This window comes from Elgaria multicarinata, chromosome 2 (assembly GCF_023053635.1).
Source record: "Elgaria multicarinata webbii isolate HBS135686 ecotype San Diego chromosome 2, rElgMul1.1.pri, whole genome shotgun sequence".
NCBI classification, from domain to species: Eukaryota; Metazoa; Chordata; class Lepidosauria; order Squamata; family Anguidae; genus Elgaria; species Elgaria multicarinata.
Genome location: NC_086172.1, coordinates 97,648,711 through 97,664,363, shown reverse-complemented (window position 1 = coordinate 97,664,363; position 15,653 = coordinate 97,648,711). Strand labels below are relative to the sequence as shown.

General features: G+C 40.9%; 1 protein-coding gene across 1 annotated transcript in view; it reads left to right on the top strand.

The window, feature by feature from the left end:
• The first annotated feature begins 693 nt into the window (after positions 1-693).
• The window catches only part of IRAG1 (inositol 1,4,5-triphosphate receptor associated 1), a 61,829-nt gene continuing 46,869 nt past the window's right edge, over positions 694-15,653 (top strand). Inside the window, exons 1-3 of the mRNA XM_063117282.1 lie at positions 694-799; positions 5,501-5,651; positions 12,741-12,825. The gene's annotated coding sequence lies outside the window, so the exon portion shown is untranslated. The remainder of the gene's footprint in view (positions 800-5,500; positions 5,652-12,740; positions 12,826-15,653) is intronic.

Below are 15,653 nucleotides of genomic sequence, written 5' to 3'. Positions count from 1 at the left end.
AGGGAACAGAGGGAATACACATGGTGTCCCCATCACCATGTATGGCAATACTTCATGCACCAGAAAAAGTGAGCTCTACTTTAGAAAAGCTTATGCTACAATAAAACTGTGAGCCTCTAAGATGCCACAAGACTCTTTATTGCAACAAACTAAGATCCCGTTCACACGTAATGCTAGCAAATCGTGGATTAATTAAACCAAGATTTGCCACATGGTATGCCAGGCACATTAAATGGACATTTTGAATATTTGTGTGCCAGGCACATTCCACTGCCATTTTGAATCTGGACATCAAAGTTGAATCGTAGGTTAAACAATCCACAGTTAAGCTACAATTAGTAGTTAGGTCAACTGTGGGTTGTTCTTCCCATGATTCAACTATAGGGTTTGGGTTTGAATTTCCCGTAGTAAACCTAACTTGGCCTAGACGAGGGTTGAATGTTCAAAACGGCTGGAGGATGGACCCGACACTCACTGAAGAAAATTGTGGGTTACCATTCTGGAATTGATGATCATGTGTAAAGGTGATGCTTGGCACAGAAAAAGTTAAGAAAATTGTTTAAGCTGAGATGGTTCTGTGTTAGGATGGATCTGGGGGTTTAGTTTATATGAGTTGGTAGTTGAGTAAAACTTAACTTCATTCTAACAGGCCTTTGCCTTTTTTTAAAAAATATAAAATAGGACGGTGCAGCTTGGTTCAGCTCAACACTTGTGTCGCCGATTTATTTTCCCTTCTTGACCTCCAGTGCAACATGCCTCCTTGACAGTGATGACTCCAAGCTTCAGACATCCCTTATAGGTATGAGCAACTTAATTTCTACACTTACCATATACCATATATGTGAACCGCCCAGAGAGTTTCGGCTATTGGGCGGTATAAAAATGTAATAAATAAATTAATAAATAAATAAACGCAGCAAAGGATCAAGTGACTAAGTATGTAAAAGCTGCCCCTGAGTGCCTCAACAGTACTTGTCTGTTTTTTCAGTGAAATTATGGAGAGCTGTCTGTAATTTATGATGATGATGATGATTTTAAATCAAAGGCTAGATACCTGCTCAGTTCAATGCTAGTTAAAATGTAAGCCTTATGTTTTGAACTGAACAGGAGACTGGCATTACATTTGGCTTAAAGCTATGAGCTTTGTGAGCCAAAGCTTAGCTCCCAGATTCTGTCTTTGATCGACCCTGACCTGGCACCCTTTCTTAAGAAGCTAAGTACTGAGGCCAGGGACCTGAGTTTGTGTAAGGCATAGTTTGGGTGTTAGAGTCTGTTCCCCCTGTAAGTTCAGACAAACCCGGGGCACTTCCAGACCACATTTTTGTTGTGCAATCACCTTACCTCATTCATGAAAATTTAGGGGGTGTTCAGATGATGTTGTCTTCCATTTCTTACCTTCCCTTGTTTCCTCACTGCTTCTTCCATCTTTTCTTTTTACCACAAAGAATTATGTTAAGGAGGGAAAGATAAGTAGCTACAGAATGCCTTTTAATTAGTAGTGCTAGGATCCATAAATCTGGGGACATGCTTTGTACTCAGTAAAGCTTAGGATCGGCAGTCTGTGGATGCTGTAAACTAAGAACCAGGGCAATTCACAGAAGCAGATTAGCTGGTGGTTTTCAAGTCATAAGCATGCTTGCCCCCGCTTGTATTTGGAAACTGCAAGTGCATTATAATTTTTTTAAAAAGCTTAATATTTAGCTATTTTACACTATCTATCTACAGGATTGATAGCAGCAGCTACTGTGCAATAAATGGTCATGTGAACCAGACCTTAGACTTGGGGGCTGTCTAAATGTTTGGAAAGAGCTGGTGTGGGTGTGCGGTGTTGATTATACGATGCTGTTGCAATCACGCACTCATACCGGGGCTTTTTGCTGAAGCTGAGGAGAAAAAAAGTCAGAGACTTACCCTGGGACATTCAAGACGGCATCAAGGCAGCCCCTCTCCTCACTCTGGCCGGGAGGTGCCTGGTGGAATGCGATTGGTCACCTTTCACCAGCAAGAGGGCCGGAGCAGCTCTGGTCCTCAGGTGGCCGCCCAGAAACTTCATGCTCCCTCCTCGGCATCAGGATCACCCAGCGCCTCCCCTGGGAAGGGAAAGCGCGGGGGTTTTGAGGGATGTGGCACCAACATGTTAGCATGAAGACACCCCCAACAAGGGTGCAGAACCTCAGGCCCAGGAGCCAAATCCACCCTGCCTGGGGTCACAATCCAGCTCTCTGGGGTTCCCCAGATGCCTCCACCCCTTTCCCTCAACGACTGAATTTTTTGTGGCTTCCTGGCTCTTGTGCAGGGTTTTTTTCTCCTTCTAAAAGGTTTGCAATACCTCTCCTAAGGCTTTATTACTCGCAGTAGGAATACAGCCCCTGAGAGCTTCTCTGATTAGGAATTTGGCCCTCGGGCTGAAAGAGCTTCTGCACACCAGCCGTAGTAGACACTTGTTTTTAGTGAGCGCTGTGGAAATGGGAGAAATTTTGGTATCCTGTCAGTTGCCTCCTACCCCCCTTTACAGGCAGTATAACAAGGGCCAGATCTGCACCGAGCAGGATATAAGACTTTGAAAGCAGTTTGAAAACTGTATATGGAATGTGTCAAGGGCCCAACAGTTATCAATACTATTATAAACTGTTATAAAGCAGTAGTGTAGATCCTGCCTAATTCTAGAAAACTTGTGAAGTCTTTTCTGCTTTGAAAACTCTATGGATTAAATTTACTTTCAAAGCCACTGCAATTCTTTGTAATTAAAATCCTTCAATAAAAGGAAAAATAGAATAGGACAAGTAACTCAATAGTTTTGTAATGTGGGGTCACTAGTTTAGAAGAAATAAAGAGCACATTAGTGCCAATTTTAAAAGCATTTAAAGTGGATGTGAATGTTGCCATAAATACCATGGAAAGTTACAATAAAGAGTCTCCTGAGACTTGCGTATAAAACTTTGTGTTGGAAAAGTCTCTGTGACTTCAAAATGTGGCATTTTAGGGACATGCCTTGCCTTTTCTTAAGAGGAAGAACTTTGGTGTGTGGGTGTGTGGTTTTTTGGTAAGAACATTTTAAAACTCTACTTTGTATCCTGATAGCAAGAATACCCGTGACTTGAAAGGCATTTGGAAGTTCATCCTACAATGCCATTTGATTTTAAATGTGGTATTTAATGAGTGTACTCATTTTGCTGAGTGACTTTTTGGAAAGGTTGACACAACCCGACTTGGGGATTTTGTACTCCCTTCTGAAACCAAGGTTTGCATCTTAGTAGTTGAGATCCCAACAACACAGCTAAATTGGAAGTCACTTTGTAAACCAAGAACTAGATGTGTATCAGCAGCTCCCTTTCTTTCCTTCTATATTGTACTTTTCTTTCTCTACACCTCCCTTTGCAAAAGGTAAAATAAATACATTCTAGGAATTTGATTTGGTTCAAATATGATCGATGTATCAATTTTCTTATACCGAGGGGATATCTACCCTATAGCCCCTTTTACGTGCAATGCACTGCTGTGTTGGTATTTTTTCAAAATGCAATATTTGCAGTAGGGGCACACAGCGTAGTATCCACCATGTTTACAACATACTTGAGTTCCACATATAAACACACAGTGTACAAATTGTGGGACACATTGGACGATTTCGAAAAGCCACTTGTGTTTTTGTGTGTCGCTGCAATGCAAGTGCATAACACAAACTCCAGCGGAATGCTGCAATTGTGGGAGAAATGGGAGGGCGCGTTGCCGTTGCCATTGCCTTTTTTCTTTTCTTTTTTAGTCTCGTGGCTGCAGCTCTCATAGTGCGCAGCAGTGTAGATTTAAAAAATTAATTGTGTGGTAATTCACAGTGACACAACTCCATATGTGTGCAGTCAAAAAATAACTGCCAAAAAATAATCATGAAGGAGGAGGGGAAAGACAGGGAGGATGTCACAGTACTGTTGTTGGCATTTGTTGGTTGGTTTGTTTTCCTGCCAGCAAAACCCATTAAATCAGTGTGAGAAAAGAGCACGGAACAAAGAGCTCCATCCGACAAGTGTTTTATTGCACGCTCATTACTGGGTTCTCAACGGAGTTTTCTCAGGTCCCTCACATGATGTCGTCGGCCTCCCACACGCCTTCCACCCCTTCTGGCCTTTCTTTTGTGACAAAACCCCGCCCCCCTCATTAAGTCCAATGTATTTTTAAATACGGAATTGCTGCTCTCGCCTGCTGTGTGCAGGAGATGCAGCGCCATTAGAGCGGTGGACTCAATGGGCCTCGTGCTCGTTGTGTACTTACACAATGAGCACGAAGCCCATACTTCCTTTTGAAAGAGGCAGTAACTGAGGAATGAAAACACGGGTGGAGAAGTGACGGTAGGGAGCATGTTTCCCCCTGGTGTGATGGAGGTAGAAGAGGGGAGAAAGTCATGGCGGGGAGAAGGGAGGGAAAACCTTTCAAAACAGATTCTACAACATTAAAACTACACTTACGAGTAAAGAGTTACAATATCACTAGGATAGGGATGTGCTCCGCTTCTCTTCAGTTCAGAGAAGCAGGAGCGAGGCGGCCTAATTCGCCTCCGGAAAAGGCGGAGGCGAAGAGAGTCGGGGGGGGCTGCGGGTCGAGGCGAAGAGGATCGCCTCAATCCGGAGCTTCGCCTGCAGGTAAGTGGGGGGGAGGGGGACTCATCTGGCGCTGCCGGCGCTGCCATCCGTGCTGTGGCGGCACTGGCGCCAGGTAAGGGAGTAGGGAGGAGGGACGCTTACCTTCCTCCGTTGCGGGCTTCAATTGAGGCCCTGGTTGAAGCTGGAAGTGAAGGCCAAGGCCTCTTCTGGCTTCAACTGGGGCCTCAATTGAAGCCTGCGATGGAGGAAGTTAAGGGGGCGAGGTGGGTGGCTTATCTTGCGCCGCCGCCGACCATGTAGTCACGGCGGCGAAGCCGGATCTCGCTCCGCAGAGCGGGAGACGGGTGGAGCAGCGTTAAGAGGATCGGGCCCGATCCGGATTTTCCAGATCGGGCCACGAAGCGGATTGGGGGGTCCGTGCACACCCCTACACTAGGATAGAACATACATGTGTTTGTAGCACATGAAAACTGCAAGAACTAGAAAACCCATCAAAAAAGTAGTTTGGGAAATCACGGAATATTGAAGAAGAATTAGCATAAAAACTGGTTTCACTCATTTAACCTGCTTTCTCCTGTAGTGTCTTCAAAGGAAAAGGCAGGCAAAATTCTTCGCATATACAAAACAAAAACTATAATTTTATGAATTTGTTTTCAGAACTAGCTATTCCTTTAAATAATTTTCCTTCTCTTCCTCATCTTATTCTATATGCTTGAAGCTGCAGTTTCCCCAAAATGTCAGGTTGCATCAGATTAGATTTAACTTGTACTTTTAAAATATGCTGTAATGGAATTTTTTGTTAGTGCAACTTTAATGTTTATAGCAAAAATCTTTTTTTGCAAATTACATAAGACACAGTGTTGCCTCCTAGTTTCTGATCTTCCAGTATTGTACGTTAATCATAGATGCACTGAATTTAGAACATATTTCGACTCGAAAGAGATGTCGGACGTTTCCTAATCTGTTCTTCCTGGGCCAGGGACAAGGTTCCAATGAAAATCTCCTAAACAAGAAAAGGCATGCCTATAAAACAGAACATGGGCAAAATTATAGAAGGTAAAGTGAATCTAATTTTGTTTTTTGAGAATTGTTTTAATAAAATACCTTGTAAACTTAAAGTCCTTTTTCAATAAACACTGTATGAGGAGATGCTGTTCCTAAAACGATGCATGTTTTCTCAAAAGGAAGATGTTTCATTAAAAGGGTTATTAAATTTGTTGAAAATTCCTATTTGGCAGCATTTTAAAAGAAATGGTCAGTTAATGGAGCAAGGCTGAAATAAAACATTGCAGCAGCAGCAACAAAAACCTACTTCTGGGAAGCAGAAAGTGTACTAGCATTACAAATGTAAAGAGACATCATATCTCCCTTTGTTTCCTGTTCCTTTCCTAAAATATCTCCTTGATTTTGGAATAGCACATGCAATCCATAATAGGTTCCTATGGTAACTAATAATGGAGCCAAATGTTGTTCACTGTTGGATAGAATGTATGTTTAGATACCACTATCACAATAAATTGGCCAGGTAAGACAAATTTAGTGGTGCCTGGGGTCTCTCATCTGTGATGGGAGGATCGTTTACATACTAGTGACCTCTCCTGAAAGGGAAATGTGTTATACCTCTGGTCAGCTGTTAATTTTACAGGACAGCCACTTTGTTTTTATTTTATATTTTAAGGCAATGGGTTGACTATGCAAAATTGCAGTTAGACGTAAAGACACACCCGAAATGTCAAATTAAATTCATAACGTTAGCCACAGGAAAAATAATATTTTTATGACTTAAGAACAAACGAGGGTTTTTAGCACTTCAATCAATGTGTTTAACATGATTTATCCCAAAGATGGTGACGTTTCAGCAGAAATTGCAAAATACAGCAAAAATGTTACTTTTCACTGGTTTGCTGACAGCTTGGTCCTTAGTATAGGAACTCTTAGATATTTTAGAGTGTCTCAACCACCATGGCATTATTATTTTTGTAATGTTAGGGAGAAGGAAGTGGCTAATAAACAAATTCTGGATTCTTTTGTGGTCATCAAGAGCAGGGAACAAATTTAGCTGCTGCTACAGTAGTACCATCAGATGTACCCACTTTCTGCCACGTAAATGTACGGCTGCTACTCATTCCTTATAGAGAACAGTAGTACCATTGGAGACATCACATTTGGGACAAAACCTGCCCACCTCCCATAAAAGTGGACAGTCCAGCTAGTACTGACAGGGATACTATGAGTGAACAGTATCCCTCTGCCATCTTCTGAAAGATTATAGAGCAGGGGCCACTGTGTTTCTAAAATTTCCCCACAAATAGAACATGAAACAGGTTCAGGAGGAAGGGAAAGAGGCAGTATATGGTCACTTTGAGGTAACTGGACTGCGCCTATAGCAAAGGCCTCAGTGGTAGGCAGGATGGTGGGAGATGGATGGAAGAAGTCTTCATCATCCTATATATCTCTGATGCTATTGCTGTTGTAGTGGGTGGAACAAAAGCTGAAATCGTGCATAATGGACTTGAGGAAACTCTTCAGCCTTCTCCTTCTCTGTTTGTAATATCTGATGGACCTTTAACAAGTTATATAACAGTTGAATGTGAAAGCATCTCATTTTTTCTTTTTTTGCTTTTGCTTTTCTGTTGAGGATTTGACAAAACAGAACAGAAAACAAACCGTGAAGAAAACAGATAAAAGAGCAAACATTACATGCATAGCAATGTTGTCTCCCCCCATCAGATACACCATTCTTCAAAAAAAGAAAAAAAAGTGGGAGGGGGGACTTATGCATAGGTTTCAAGAACAGCATGCCAAATAGCCATCCAAATATCCACTCGCAAAGGGAGTCTATATAACACCCATTCAAATGTTGATTGTGTTTTTAAGTTCTCAGTCCATTGTATTATAGGAGGTGAATATTTATCCTTCCAACATAATAATATCAGTCTTTTAGCTGATATTATTAGCTAAATAATAATAATAATAATAATAATAATAATAATAATAATAATAATAATATCAGCTAAGTCCATTTGAGCTGACTCTGCATTAACTTCCAAGATAGTTTAGGAGGGCATGTACATAATTCTATATTAAAGACTGTTTCAATACAAAGTTTATCCTTATTATGACTTGGTCCCCAAAGGGGGCAAATATTGGGCATTGCCAGAACACATGGATTAAAGAAGCATCAGGTGCATTACATCTCCAACAAATATAAAAATTTGACAGGTATAAGCAAAGGAATCCCACCCATGACATACATAATTTGAGGTATAATATTCATCTTTACTGTGTTGAATTTACCTCACAGACTCAACTTTAACTATGCCCCTCTATCTATGTCTTGCACAATCTCATTAAACAGCTTATTAAAATTTATTTTAATCAATTAAGATATATCTCTGGGAATAAGTATTCCTAGATAGGTAATAAAATCAGGGCACCATCAAAATTGCCCAATAGACAACACACTAGAAGTACACTATCTCCACTCAGCATCAATTCATACTTTGACCAATTTATGGAATGACCAGGCAGCTCACCAAAAGTGTTAATCAATTTCACCAAAGCAGGAATAGATGCCTGGAATTTAGAACTAAACAATAAAAGACAATCAGCATAAAGAATAATTTAAAATTCTAAGTCAGCATGCACAAACCCATGAATACTACTGTTCTGTCTAATTGTACAAGCAAGAGGTTCCAAACATAGATCAAATATCAAAGGGGAAAGTGGACATCCTTGTCTAAAACCTTACCCAAGCAGGAAAAAGCTGACAACTAGCTGTTGGTCATAACTCTTGCTCTTGGGGTCGAATGTAATATTCTTACCCATTTCAAAAATTCCACCGGAACACCAAAATTACTGAATGCAACAAGCATAAACTTCCAATGAATTTTATTGAAGGCCTTCTCAGCATCCAAGGAGTGTGCTAAACTTAAGAAACAGTGGCAAGTCATCTGAAGGCACACGGAACAGAAAAGGAAAGGTTAGATTGATGGATGACTGAAAGGGAAAGAATCCTATTTGCTTCTAAAAAAGGACATACTTTGGGGGAACTTTGCATTGACTAATTGGAGTAAAAATAGAGAAGTTTTTTCTCACCAAAAGCAACCTGAGTTGTTTACAGTTTTGTAAAATTATAACTTTCTGTAAACCTACCAGGACAAGATCTTGATTAGTGTTCTGAATTAGAGAGACCTGGAACCCAGGCATTGGCATGTACCTGAGTGCATGGTTGACATAGTTGGCAAAGATGTCCTTCCACACTCCATTGGACGGGGACTTCCAAAAATGATTCAGATTTTTGCTTGCGTCCAATTCTTCTAATCAGTCTAAACAGGTGAAACAAAGTGCATTCTTGACGAGGTATCCAGGAGAAATATATGATCACTTTTCAAACAAAGCTAAGCCAATGTAAAAGCAAGTTGTTTACTGCTGCAAACATTTTTTAATTCACAAAGAGAGGGTTGTAAACTTTAATGGGTCAGTCCAATAACAGGTTTAAAATGTTGACTGTTAGTAGGAGCTATCAACTGAGAGCAGACTTTAGTGCAAATGAAATACCTTCATTAGCAGGCAATGAATTTAAGATATAGCATATGCCTCAGAACAAATAAAGCGAAGATGGAAATACTTTATAATGTAAAGTTTATATGGACCTGAAATGCTCTGTTCAGCTTTTTGAGGTGTTTGGGGGTTGTTGAATATAGGAGGATGGCAGGACAACATTAAGAGTTGGTTGTACAAAGGAACTGAATACTTACTCCATTTGCTAACCAAAGTATCCATTGTTGTTGTTACTATTATTATCATAAAACTGGGAGATATGAAGGCTTTATATCTGAAATTGTTTTCCAAGGCTGTGTTTTCTTAAAGCAGCATCTTAAATAACAATACGGAGCAGTGGTTAATTGCTCAGCACTTATAGTCTTCATGTTTTGGTCTTTTTCTGTTGTCCACTCTACTTCTGCTTGGTACTAACATACTACCATTCTATAAAGAGATTGGTATTCTTTATTTCATGTTGGGATATTTAGTCTCCACAGTTATAATATACTGCTTTAAGACTTTCAGTGTAATTGCGGCCCTGTGAACTATTTTAAATTTATCCTTATTGTATAGAGTACTTCACATGTTATGAGTTGTGTGGAATTGGGTGCTCTGGATTTGTTCAACATAAATGATAGGGTTTTTTTTAAAAAAAAACCCTCACTATCTAGTTGTAGTGAAACATATGTACACAGTTCTACCTTTATTGTACACAGTGCAGATTTCTTTCCTCAAAGGTACTTCTTTATCATCTCACTTTCCCAGCATGGGATTTGCCCTAATGAGTACCCCTAGAAAATATTTGTTTCTTGTTCAAGTACTGAATCAATTCCTACCGCAAGTGCTCTATGATAGGTGGTTATGTGGTTGATCTAGACACCTGCTACACATTACCTGTGCCACAAAGAGTGCTAAGTAATGTATCCCTTCCATGTGTTTGTAATCTGCTGTGACTTAATACCAAAGCCTACATTAGATGTCACAAATAAGCCATCTTTAATTTTGTTTTCATGTCCTTACTACGGGCTTATCTATACACTTCATTAAATATGGATCTGTTGTTTAAATAGTACTTGCAAAGTTTCTCCAATAGAGGAACTCCATGGGAAGTTTTTGGGAAGGAATCCATGGAAAACCAATTAAATTACATTGAATATCTAGTTTAATTCATTAGGACCTGGAATTATATAACTCATTTTGGAATTGAGGACCAAAGTGGAAACCATTGGTATAATAATATATCTTTTTAGATAGATAACATTTTTGTTAAATTTTGACATAAATTATCAGTATCTCCATAACTTTGAAGGCAAGCCAAACAAGTGTTTTCAGATTTCCTGACTTTATGATGCCAATTTTATTTTTTTATTTTTTACTATTGGGTGGTATCCAATGAACCCTCCTGCTGACGGAAGAGCAGTGGATGGTGGGGAGTGATTCTCCCCACCCCCCACCCCACGTTGCAGCCTCACATCCCCCCGCCCCCAATCTCTAGAGGGAAGGCTGCTCTCATGATGTTGGATTTGACCATGGTTCATCAAGTTCTTCACAGAGGAATAATATTTACATCCTTTGGAAGCTTTGAACAAAGACTCAGACCACACCAGACCTCTTTGTCATAATTCATTTTATTATTATTATGGTACATCCTGTGTATTTAAGTGGCAGATTTCCAGTAACGGTTTTGCTTTCTCAGAGATAACAAGGATATTGCTGAGCAGTTTGAAAGTCTTCAGCCAGGTATTGAAGTGTTGCGCCAAAGCAAAACCCAGAATTGTAAGCCTAATCAGTGACTCCTATGCTGGGCAGACTTCAGTTTTGTGGAAGACGCTCTTCGTGTAGTGCTTGGATCTCAATTCTTGGACAAAACCAAAAGTAGATACAGCGGATTAACAGCCTTCTGTAGAAAAGCTCTTCATTTCCTTGTTGTCTTCTGTTCTCCCCCATCCCAACATCTCAAGAAATGTGGTCATTAAAATAACGATGTAATCTGTCCTAGCAAACAATCAATTTTCTTAAATGGCTGTAACATCATTTGGCAACTTCTCAGCCCCCCCAAAAAAGTGGGGGGGGGAGAGATAACTGATATTATTAGAAGTTTAATCTCTACCAGATCTTTCATATTGCAGAAAGACATCAATAAAGCAAGAAATCCTTCAGTTTGGACATTTGAGTCATTCATGGAATGCTCAGTCATATAGTGTTGACTATTTCATGTCCAAAACAAGCCTCAAATCTTTTTAGAGCTAATTTAAAATCATTGGATCATGTTTTCATTAAAAGAAAATTGGACCTCACACACATACATACTTTAAATGTCTTGATCATAAAAAAACCCGGAGATCTCAGAAGAGAGACTAAATTGTTTTGACATAAGAATAGTTTAATTGGTGTATCCCTTATAATTTATAAACTTGATAAACTATTTTTAGTAAATTTTTGAAATTGGATTGAAAGTTTTTATTTTATTGAAATCCATTGAGTTGGAGTTCATAGAATCATAGAATCATAGAATAGCAGAGTTGGAAGGGGCCTACAAGGCCATCGAGTCCAACCCCCTGCTCAATGCAGGAATCCACCCTAAAGCATCCCTGACAGATGGTTGTCCAGCTGCCTCTTGAAGGCCTCTAGTGTGGGAGAGCCCACAACCTCCCTAGGTAGCTGATTCCACCGTCGCACTGCTCTAACAGCAGTGACACTGGTCAGCCACTAGTAGAATGGATTTCCCTTCTCCCACCCAGCAGCTACCCATGTGTCCCTCAAAACAACTCCAGAATTATGCATGGTGTGGAGAAAGTGGATAGGAGACATTTTTCTCCCTATCTTACAATGCTAGAACCCAGGGTCATCCCGTGAAGTTGATTGGTGGGAGATTCACGATAGATAAAAGGAAGTAGTTCTTCATATAGTGCATAGTTAAATTATGGAACTCACTACCACAGCATCTAGTGATGGGTGGCTTTAAAATTCATGGAGGAGAAGGCTGTCAATCGCTACTAGTCCTGATGATTATATGCTACCTCCAGCATTACAGACAGCATGTCTTTGTGCAGCAGTTGCTGGGGAGCTTGGGTGGGAGGATGCTATTGCACTCATGTCTTCCTTGTGGGTTTCCCACAGGCTGCTTGGCCCCTGTGTGAACAGAATGCTGTACTAGATGGACCTTTATCTAATCCAATGTGGTTCTTATCTTCTTATGGTTGGTTGGGGAGTGGGGAGGGCACACCAAAATAAAGGGTTGAGAAATAATTCGAATTACATAGGAAGCTGAAGCCATGAAATCGAAGTTCACTCAGCTTAGATGAAGTCCTCCCTCTTTCCAGTCCCAGTAGCATTGGGGATCAATATGAAAGACAAGATCTAAGTACTCCTTACCCTCCCCACTATAACTTGAAAACAGTTTTAGCAACATGTATGTAACTGGTCCTTGGATGAACAGTTGGAAATGCTTTAAACAGTAGGTTTTAAGTTTTATAGTCTTCACTAGGGGAATACTGTTTCAGGGCTACCCCTGAGAGCTGCATGTCATGCCCAAAGAGAGTATGAAAGTGCCAAGATATTTATGTGTTTTCCTTTTTTATGCTTGCTATGGTTAAACAGAACCCTTGAGGACAACAGTCCGGCTAGCACTGAAGATGGAGTAAAGCACCTTCATTTGGCAAAGTATTCAGCCGTGAGTCAGAGAGTAAGTTTACTGATTATTTGTATTCAGCTTTCCCTGCTGTGGTCAGATGAGCTGTAAGAAGGGAACAGTTTTGAAAGCCAAGCATTTCTAAATACTTTTTCCTTTTATGGAATAGAACTCCCAGAACATCACTTCCTGGATATTATATTTTCTAAACTGCTCAGTGATACAAGAAACTGCCTTGCATCTAGCAACTGAGATTTGAGACTTGGGGTGAGGATTAATCCTCTGCCGCTCTATTTTAAGCAATGAAATTCTGAAACATGCAAAATCTAAACAGAACCTATTTATAGTCTATTGAATAAAATTAGAATAGCAACATGTAGGGAGAGGTCGAGGGTTTTCTTTTTGTTTTCTTTTTTTAAATTAATTTGCAACATGCATAATAGGGAACCAATTTCTACAGCTTATAAAATGCTTAGTTTTAAAATCTGTTCTGCCAAAGGGGGGATGCGTCAGGCCTTGGATTTCATGCCCAGGTGATTCCATGGGGTTTCTTCCTTGGTTTATACCACCTCAGCCCAGTGTTAATTACTGGGCTGCACGTGCTCCTGGCGGGACTGGGGGGAATGAGCAAGTGCTCCTGGCGGGACTGGGGGGAGTGAGCAAGTGCTCCTGGCGGGACTGGGGGGAGTGAGCAATTTGCTGCTGCTTCCGCCCTGCCACCTGAGGCAGGGGATTCACCCCACCTTATGAGAGGGCTGGCCCTGGGAATGTACAGCCCTGTTGATTCTCTTTAATCTCTCAATGGCTTCCGGTATCATCAATCATGATATCTTCTGGAGGGACTCTCTGAGTTGGGTGAGGGCACGACTGCATCACAGTGGTTCTGTTCATACCTGGATGGCCATTCTCAGAGGATGGTGCTGGGGATTTCTGCTCGATCCAGCAGCATTTTCATGTTGGGGTCCTGCAGAGTTCTATTTTATCCCCCATGCTCATGAACATTGACGTGAAACCAAGTGTGTTGTCATTATCCATATGCTAATGACATGCAGCTTTATTTCTCCTCTTCAGAACTGGGTGTGGCTGTGGGGGAACTAGGCCAGTGCCTGGCCATGGCAATGGACTAGATGAGGGATAACAAACTGAAGCTCAATGCAAACAAGACAGCATTTATGTTGGTAGATGGTTCTTCAGTCCAGATGAGTGGAATTCAACCTGTTCTGAAGGGGGTTGCACTATCCCCTAAAGAACTAGGTTGGTGCCTTGCGGGCATTCTTGGATGTATTACTGTCTTTGGAGGCCTATGAGCACTGAGTGCCTTTTACCAACTTGCATTGTTATCCCAGCTATGACCTTGAGCGTCATCACATGGGGGGGGGAATCGCATTTCCTTACCGTCGCTTCTCCACCCATACATTTGTTCCTCATTACTTCTTTCGAAAGAGGAAGTAAACAATGTGCAGGTGGCCCATTTAGTGGCCTGTTTTGATCATGCTGCTTCTCCTGCACACAGCAAGGGATAGCAGCAAGTTCCATCTCAAAAAATATGTTGGACTTACTGGGGTGTTTTTTTGTCGTACAAAGAAGGCTAGAAGGGGCGGGAGGCGTGCGGGAGGCAGACGATGTCACGAGAGGGAGCCATGAAAATCCATGAGTGCCCAGTAACAAGTGTGCAAAAAAACACTCATCTGATGGAGCTCCTTATCGGGAAGTGGATAACTTGGATTCAATCATCCATACCCTGGTAATCTCCCTCTTGGATTACTATAATGCATTATTTATGGGACTGCCTTTTGCACACGGCCTGGAGACTTCAGCTAGCGCTTAAGATGGCAGGGGTAGTTCTAACTGGAACCAAATGTTATGAGCGTATTATGCCAGTCGTTTTTCGCCTCCACTGACTTCCAATTTGTTTATGGGCCCAGTTCAAAGTGCTGTTTTTGACCTGTAAAGTTCTAGATGACTTTGGGCCTGGTGGAATATCTCCTCCCATATATATCTACCCATGTGTTTATGTCCTCTACAGAAGCCCCCTTCCAGGTGTCCCCTCAATCTGAAATTCAGGGGGTGGCTGCAAGGGAGGGGAACGCCATGGCAATGCCCCCCCCACTTGCCCCCCAAAATGATAGGTTGTTTGCACAATGCCCTTTTGGTACCTGTTTTTTATTCTGCCAGACCTTTGAAAGGTCAAAGATGATGTTGGTGTATTTATATTTGTAAAATTTTTAGTATGTTCTAGTTCCTGTGATATTGATGGTGGTTGTATTTTGAATGTTATTGTATTTTATTTTACAATTTCTACAATGTCTAGGGAATCTATTTTTATACAGCTAGGAATAATGGAAGCTGTAGTCCAACTAGGGAAGGCTGCAATAGATGGATGCCATGCATACTGGAAAGTGTGGAGAAAAAGCACTGTGAGCAAACAGTAGTGCTTTGGTTACTGGGGAACAGTTTCTCCATTTCTATAATCCACTTCTATAATCTCAGGACCTAATGCATAAGAGTATATATTTCCATGGAATATTATCCATGAAAATATTTTATATAACAAGCAATGGAGAGAGAACACCAGAAGTACACAAGGCTGAGGAACAGTTAAAGGTTTTATTTTGTAGTACAGCATAAAAAAGACAATTCTGGGTACTGTAGCTATTTGGGCATGGGTGCTAATGGCACTTAGATGCAAGTAGAACAATTTAATGTCCTGAGGATCATTTATAGGCATGACTTCTGCATTGATTTCAGTGGGAAAAAAATGAGATCCCAGGCTCTGTGACACAGAGATGAGATCCCAGGCTCTGTGTCAGGAAGTTCTTAAATTGACCATAGAAACCACAAAACATTGCAAGTTTCTCAAAAACAAAACTATCGAGTGCATT